The sequence below is a fragment of the Lactuca sativa genome, chromosome 4 (genome assembly GCF_002870075.4).
Source record: "Lactuca sativa cultivar Salinas chromosome 4, Lsat_Salinas_v11, whole genome shotgun sequence".
Taxonomy (NCBI): Eukaryota; Viridiplantae; Streptophyta; class Magnoliopsida; order Asterales; family Asteraceae; genus Lactuca; species Lactuca sativa.
The window spans coordinates 252802924-252811649 of record NC_056626.2 but is presented as its reverse complement, the minus strand read 5'-3'; positions in this window follow the sequence as shown (position 1 = coordinate 252811649).

The following is an 8726-nucleotide window of genomic DNA, read 5'->3' as shown; positions in this document are numbered from 1 at the left end:
TCTTCATAATTCGAAATGTGAGAAATGGAAAAGGTCTAAACATTTGAGACTTATTGTTGTAAGTTCTAAAGTTTTTTAGATACACATGTGAGCTATCTAAGGAAAGGTGTATGAATTTGAGAAGCCTAGATAAAGTCTTATCGAAGCATCTCATATCAGAAATCTGAACTTTGGTAAGAAAGTCAATAAGTATTCCTTTCTAGAAGTCCAGTTGATTTCTGGATACATTTCAAAGCTAGTGGGGGCATAAGTATTATGCTAATGAGAATGTAATTATTATGCTAATGGGAGCACAATTATTACATTAAGATTTGCGAGTTGGCAATGTTAATTATAGAAAACAAAAGTTTCAATTTGCAAAGATGTAGGGTTTGAAAAGTTGTTTTGCAATAATTAAGGGAGATGAATTCATATTTCATTTCAAATCTAAAAGCTTAGATTGAGATTTTAATCAATTTTAGTCAAAAGATATATATGAATGTTACGTTGAAAAGATCTGACATAAGGAAATTCTACATATGGAAATGTTATAGCGAAAGACTGGTAAAGTATCATGTCTTTATGTGAGACATTATGAATCGTATTCCATATGCTTCAGAGATAGGATCGATTACACATGATATAATATTAATCTGTTCTAATTTTTCCAAATGCCTAGGGCATTAAGAGGGAAAAGGGACTAGAACGAGATATGCCTAAAATGGTTAGGCAATTTTCGAGAATAATCTAAGGTTTACCAAAGATTGGTTGCTTATGGACAGTTGGAAGTATATTCTGAATTTTGGAAGGACCATATTGACATATTTTGGAAAGAGGTAACTCTTGTTCAGAAGTGATAGTCAAAATGGGAATATAGAAATGTTTCCATAAGTGGAAATTATTCTTTAAATTTGTGTAAGATTAGAAAACTTAATGCAAGAAGGATGTTCAAAGGAATGTACTTTGAATGTGAGACTTCGTTTATTGCTATATATTGGAATACTTTGTGATATCTATTGCTAAGTATCTGTGATTTTCGTGCATAGTCATTACAAGAGGATCATTGTATTTAAGTTTAGAATCTAACATATTATAGTAAATGACGAGAATTTGCTATTCTTAAATTTAAGATAAGGATTTGGAATTGTGAAATGAGTGTTATTGAAATGCTTTCAATTGATCTATTTCACAAAGAAACGACCATAGGCAAACATAGTGTGCATGCTTGGAGCATGGGATAACTATTGTTTTAATTTAAGTATTAAGTTGATTAATCGAAACATTATACAATGAATAATGTTATATGGTGATTAAATAAAAGTTGTTTTATTTATATTCGTAAGTTATGAGACCATATTGGATTCAATTATTCTTGTGTTTCGCTTTGCATGTTTTTACTTCTCGAATTACTAGGTATTGAGGCAAAACTGTCATGAATCTGACTGTAGATTGTCTAGGTGTTTTAGACATAGCACAAGTTTGCTGCAGTGTTCATGAGTACTCTTGGAATAAGATTCGAGTATTGGATTAAACCCACGCTCTTATGAATCACTTCATGGATTTTATCATGGGTGATTGTGAGATGATAATATCTTATATTCTTTAAACCAAGATATCTGAGTTGTAGTTCATAAGTCGGTTGCATATTGACATATGTAAACGTGCCAGTAACTTGGTGTTATAAAACATATTGTTGTATGTGATTTGATGAGTAAGTACAAGCAAGCATTTGAGTCGAAGTTTATCCATTCCTTTTACCATTAGAGGGATAAAAGCGATATCTGTGGGCCCCTCGATTATTTAGTGATGACAAACCTAAGTGCTTGGCTAAGCTTGGACTGATTTGATTTGTTTAATTAGTCGGTCGTCATAAATCGGAAATTAGGAAACAAGAGATGGATAGAGAGAATGATTATAATCCATGTCTCAGTCCATATGATATCTTGTAGAATGGAGGAATATATGATCCCTTATGTAACGGATGCGTCATTGACTAGGTCAGAGTTCGACAATGACTTTTAAGAGCTACGATTGCTAGTCGGGTTGTCGAGTCTTAGTTGCAATATTAGTTTTTAGACTTATCCAAGTAGGATAATGTTGGATTGGGTGTCTAAGTGCATAACTATAATTGGTATGTACTTGACCCGAGAGTAGCATGGTCCATTTCGGGTTGCATATCACCGGGACAATTTAAGGATGGATATTTGAGTAAGAGGTTATTTATGATTTCTTAATATATTATAAGTTCTAATACATAAATCAATGATATATATATATATATATATATATATATATATATATATATATATATATGGTTTGAGCTATTGATCCATGATGGGCTAAGCTTATGTAAGTTTCCATAAAGAGTTAGCCCACATGAAATATGGATCATGACCCAAAGTGTATGGATTAGGGTTTACCCATGATTTTTGGATTCCTGCATATATAAACATAACCACATGGCTAAAATCGGATATAATAAGTGTTCTTGGAGTTCATAACCAATTTGTGTGCCTAGTAATCTCTCTCAAGTCATCCAATTGTTCAAGGGTGTGTTGTGAATTGTTTGAGGCATCACACTTGGGGTGCTAGGTTCTTAAAGGCCAAAACTACAAGCTACAACAAAGAGGTAATTCTATAACTCACTTTTATGTTGATTATATCAATTATATGCTAGTTGGAGGCTTTTTTCTTTGGAAACAATATTGCATGTATAATTAGAGAAAACAAAGATCCAAAACATTTAGGGTTGTATGTGCACCATAGGATGTTGTAGTATATATAAAACCCAAAAAAAAACATCTTAAGGAAGTCATATTTGAGTTTGGCTGAGGTCTTAATTGATTAAGAGCTAGAAAAATAGAAGTTGGCCAAATGGGAAGTACGTTGGGCGTAGAAGCACTTACGCTTAGTGTACAAGCCCTAAAGCGAGTATGTTGCGCGTACATGCTAAGTACGCCCCTCATACTCAGTAGGTTGGGCTTCGGACGTTTGGGCTTTCGGTTTGAACCATGTTTGGATTTAGATGCTTAGGGCCTTGTTGGGCCATCAGGTTTTTGGGCTGTTGCTTGTTTTGTGTTCTCTTGGAAAAGGCCCATGAAAGAAATTTGGGCCCAATTTGTGTAACATTCCGTTAAAAATAAATAAATAAAATAAAATAAAATATAGTAAATAATAATAATAATAATAATAATAATAATAATAATAATAATAATAATAATAATAATAATAATAAATAAATAAATAAATAAATAATAAGCCCTAAAACCCCGAGACGTATTTTTTATTTTAGCCATAAATCTGTAATAATTTATCAGTGTTAGCCATAAGGAGTTCAATTTTGTAGTTCACAGAAATTGGGATCTATATTGTAACTTTTAAACTTATACTATAATAAATTTTTAAAGCAGGGGGCTATTTGGTAACTAGTGGATTTGATTTCAAATGAATGGGAAAGGAGGGACTTAAAATGGAAAATGGACATAAGTTGATAGGAGAGGCGGGACTAAACCCGTCATCCCTCCCTTGCCTCTCATTCAAACCCCACGCTTCAAAACCCTAACCCTAAAAATCGCTCAGCCGCCACCTTTATACCTTCTATCCGCCACCACCACTCCCTTGACGACATCGTCAACCACCGAAGCCAACTATCACAACTATCCTACTGCCAGCAACGAATAGCGTCGTTAGGGGAGCTTTCGAGAATGAAGACGACTGTGAAAGACTGCCGTGACTATTCCTCTTCCACTTCTTCTTTTCTGTCGCCATCCCCATCCAGAACACGGCAGTTGCCGATGGTACTCCGGTTCCCCGTCGCCTTCTTTCCTTCCCATAGCAGCCACCATCGCTGCTCGACGATTATCTTCCCGCTGCTCTGGTCAATGTCACCATTCTGAGGGAGGATATTGGGTGTTTGGAAGTGAGTTGAATCTAGTAGAGTCCTTCATTGCTACAGTAGTTATCTATGCGTATATCAAGGTGAGTCGCCTCACTATACCAGTGGGTTGAAGGCACCAATGTCGGCCCAATAGTTTTGGTTATCTGCTAGTAGAAGGATGCCCTAGGGACTGTGTATAGTCATGTAGGATAGAGTGAGGACTCTTGATCTAGGCTCTCTTACCTGTTTTCTTGTTTTGGTTGTGGTTCTGGAGTAGGATCACCTATCTGAGTGACGGTCTTACCTTTGAGTATATACTGCCATGCATTCCTTGGATTGTTGATATTTAGTATGTTGTTATGCTGTAGTGATCTATTAGATCTCTGTTTTTGTATTGAATATGTTGTTATGTTGTAGTGATATGTTAGATCTGTGTTCTGGTATTTAGAATGTTGCTATTCTGTAGTGATCAGTTAGATCTGTCACCTGGTATTGAGTATGTTGTTTTGTGGTAATAACCTGTAGAACTATATGTTATTAGTTTTTGCTTGTTATCATCTATGGAGTGCCCTTAAGGACTGTCTGTGGTCATGTTGGATAGCCTAAGAACTCTTGGTCTAGGATCTCTTGTTTGTTCCTTGTTTGGTTGTGGCTCTAGAGTAGGACCATCTGTTCGAGTGGCTATCTCGCCTTTGGTTACTTATGGTTACACATTCTATGGGGGTTAGTTGGTAGCGGGATTGTATGTTGTAAGAGAATTAGTAGGTAGTAGTGAGCTGTATGATTACTGTTTGCATGTATTATGTACGTACTTGACCCTAACTGTTTATATATAGACATATTGTGTTTGGTTTATGTTGAGACGGTCATGTTTGTGTGGTAGGCCAAGATACCTGGTGCGGGCCGACTATGAGTCGTAGGCACGGAGGCTCGAGTAAAGCGGTAGGGTTGAGGTGGTAGGCCAACAAACCCTGGGTATTCTAGCCTGATGGCTGATTAGACCTATTGTATATTGGCATTCTAATATAGGCTTTCTATCCCGAGGTTGACTGGAGCCAGATGTTGATTGGGCTTAGTGTCTTCCAACCCGATGGTTGCCTGGACCCGACATGGTTGATTGTATATGTGATATGTTTATATGGTGGTATTTTGGGGGAAACTTACTAAGCTTTATGCTTACCTAGTTGTTCGTGGTTTCAGGTATCATCGGTTATTGCGGGAAGGCGAAGACGAGACTGTACACACTCATCAATAACATTAAAGATTCCATGTTTCTACAATACGCTGATCTTTAATAAATGTAATTCGGAATAAATGGTTTTCTTAATTAATGAATTAATAAATTGGGAAGCTTTACCTTAATAAAAATGAAAATTTTTGGTTGTGAAAATGGGACGTTACAAGTTTGTATCAGAGCCCTGGTATGAGTGAATTGGCAGAACACTTGTGTGAATCTAGTCTCAAACTAGGATCTGAGAGATTTTGCAAAAAAAAAATTTGAAAATGAAATTATAATAAAAGAGTTGGGTTTGTGGCATGGGCTCGATCTTTTCTCACGTTCCTGTTTGATTGTTGGCTTGGGATCGGGAATGTGGACCTTCACTTAACTTTTATTTTCAGGAAGATGCGGTGCGTACAGTCAGCTAGAGCCTGAATATGAGAGTGGTTCCCAAAATACTCGTACTTGTAATATTTGTTGAGTTTTGATCTTAATGATACATGATTTGTTAGAAAAACATGTTAGTGATATGCTAGGGATCTTCATGAATAGCATAATAAAGTTTCCTGATTATATGTTGCCTAATAGCCTAGGGTTCTTCTTCTATGAAATAGACATCATTATTGTGGTTGCTTAGTGTATATAGCATAGTTGTACATAACTAAGATTCTATCGCCAGAGAATATTTGGTTTAGCCTTATTTGTTGTTCTTGTTTGATGAAGGGCTTAGGGTGGAATAAGGTATTCGACTGTCTATAAGGTCCAACATGATGTATGTTGGATTAGGTGTCTAAGCCCATAACTATGATTAGTATATACTTGACCCGATAGTAGCATGGTCCATTTTCGGTTGCCCTCACCTAAACAATTTGATAGATGAATATTTGAGAAAGAGGTTATTAATGATTTATAAATATATTATAAGAATAATATATTAATTGAGAAATCATATTATTTAATTAGTATTGATCAACAATTAATTTGGAATTAATTTAGTGATCAAATGAGACTAATTAAATTAATAGCGACTGATTATGTAAATCAGTGATACATATGGATTGGGCTAATGATGCATGATTGATTTGTGATGGACAAAACTTATGGTTTAGTCCATGAAGAATTAATCCAAATAAATTGTTGGATCATAAGCTTAAGTGTAAGAATTAGGGTTACAGATGACTCTTCGAATTCTACACTATATGTATGTAACCCTAATCACAAAAATCGGCTACCACTTGCATTCCAAGTAGTAGAAACTGAAATTAAGTCTCCTAAACCTCTATCATATTCATCTAGTTGTATATTGGTTTTTGTGACTTGTTTGAGGCACAACACTTAGGGTGCTAATCTCTCTTAAGGCCAAAGTTCTACTAGCTACATCAAAAGGTAATCTTCTAACTAGTTTTATGATTCATATACCAAATGTTTTATGCTAGTTTAGGCTTCATGCTTTGGAAACCAATATTTCATGTATAATTAGAGAAAACATAGATCCAAAGCATTAGGGTTGTATGTGCACCATAGGAATGTTAGAGTACATAAAACCCAAAAATGTATGGCTAACATACACGAGTGTCGTAGGGTTAGTGGAAGTTTTATGGATGATTCGTGTAGGGTCAGCCGACCAGTTTGAGGTGTTTAACCTTTCCTCTAGGAAGTGAGGATTGAGGGTATGGTTATGCTTATGAGTATTGCTAGGGTATTGTGATGATCCTCTAAGACAAATATGGGTGGGTGTGGAAGGTAGTATGGGCCCGTACTACTGAAAACACAGGACCCATACGCGTAACAAGGAAGTCACAACCCCTAGGGATTGGTTGGGAGTTGGTTCCCCTGTTATGTTATGCGTATTATCTGATATCTCCCAAGTGTAATTTCAGTATGGTGACTACAAGATGACTTGAGATCATATTCAGATCGGGATCAGGGGCTGACAGGCAGATTAAATCAGATTAGTTGGATGCTAGGATTAAGAGGATTCTCTGTGAGGAACTTGGAAAGTCCAAAGGTCTTGAAACAATAAATCTTTAAGTTATAGAATTGCAAAGGTCTTGACGTGTTTCATAACTTGTCGTTAAGTTATGGAACTTGGAAAGTCTTATTTATGTAACATAAATTCTAAAACTCAAGAGGTTTTGAAGAGTTTCAAAACATTCCCTCAAGTTTTGGAATTTGAAAAGTCTCATTTATGAACATTAATTCCAAACCCTAGAATTTTAAGAGTTTAAAATTCAACCCTATACTATTATAATATTAAAGTTTAATACTTATATATATATATATATATATATATATATATATATATATATATATGTATGTATAAGACAAGTCAGTCTTACAGTTAGTAGGCCTCATTCACGAAGCTGATCTATAAGGGGGTATAAGGAAACTACCTAAAAAATGTTATTTCAATGGGTCTCCACTCTCACCCACCGCTTCCTTGATTGGTGGATGGTCGTTAGCCGAACGAGTAGGACAGGACATTAATCCTCATTAATAAGTATAATGATATTATATAGTACATCAACTTTTATAAATTCCTAATCTTAGTTACTTTAGGAAAAATGTGAAAATGGTGCTATCCCATGGAAATTACACTTTGCACCTTGCTAAGTCGTTAGTGGAGCGTGCGTAGTTAACCGACACACTAATTTGGGACTAGCTGATGGGTTTCGAGCATTCTAACACTCCTATGGCGTACATGCAACCCTATAAACCTTGGATCTATGTTTTCTCTATTATACATGCAAATATTAAATATTCTAATGTTTCATCCTAACTAGCATATTATGAAGCACCTATACTACAAAGTTCTAGTTAGATGAGATGCCTTTTGATGTAGCTTGATGTCTTCAAGCCTTAAGAGCTTAGCCCCAATAGTGTGGAAGCCTCAAATGGAATCACAAATCACCAAAACACCTTGGAAGAACTTGAGAGAATATGTATGCACACTAAAATCTGCCCACTCTTATGTCCTCACACACTAGTGCCATTTCTTGTGCCAAAGGCCTCTTTATATAGTATGGAGGATTAGGGTTACATTCATGTAAACCGTTATACCCATGACCTTTCATTTCATAGGATCCATGGGTTAAAACTCCATGGACCATCCATGATAGCTTAGCCCAACCTAAATGAACTTGGCCCATTCCATATATATATATATATATATATATATATATATATATATATATATATATATATATATATATATATATATATATAAGAGTCCATATTTAATTAGTTCCTTTTGATCACTTAATTTCTAAATTAATTCTTGATCAATACTAATTAAATAATAGGATTCCATATTAATATATTAGAACTTATAATACATTAATATAAATAATAAATATATTATTCTCAAAAGACTATCCATATAAATTGTGTCGGTGAAGTGCAACCCAAATGGACCATGCCGGGTCGGGTCAAGTACATACCAAATATAGTTATGGACTTAGACATTAATCCAACAGTCTCCCACTTGGATAAGTCTAAACCTACTATTGAGTATGACTTCAAAACCTAACTGGCAATCGTAGCTCTTAAAGCCGCTGTCGAACTCTGATCTTGTCAACGAACTCTGACCTTTGTCAATGACTTGTCCATTAGATAAGGGATCATATATTCCTCCATTCAAGATATCATATG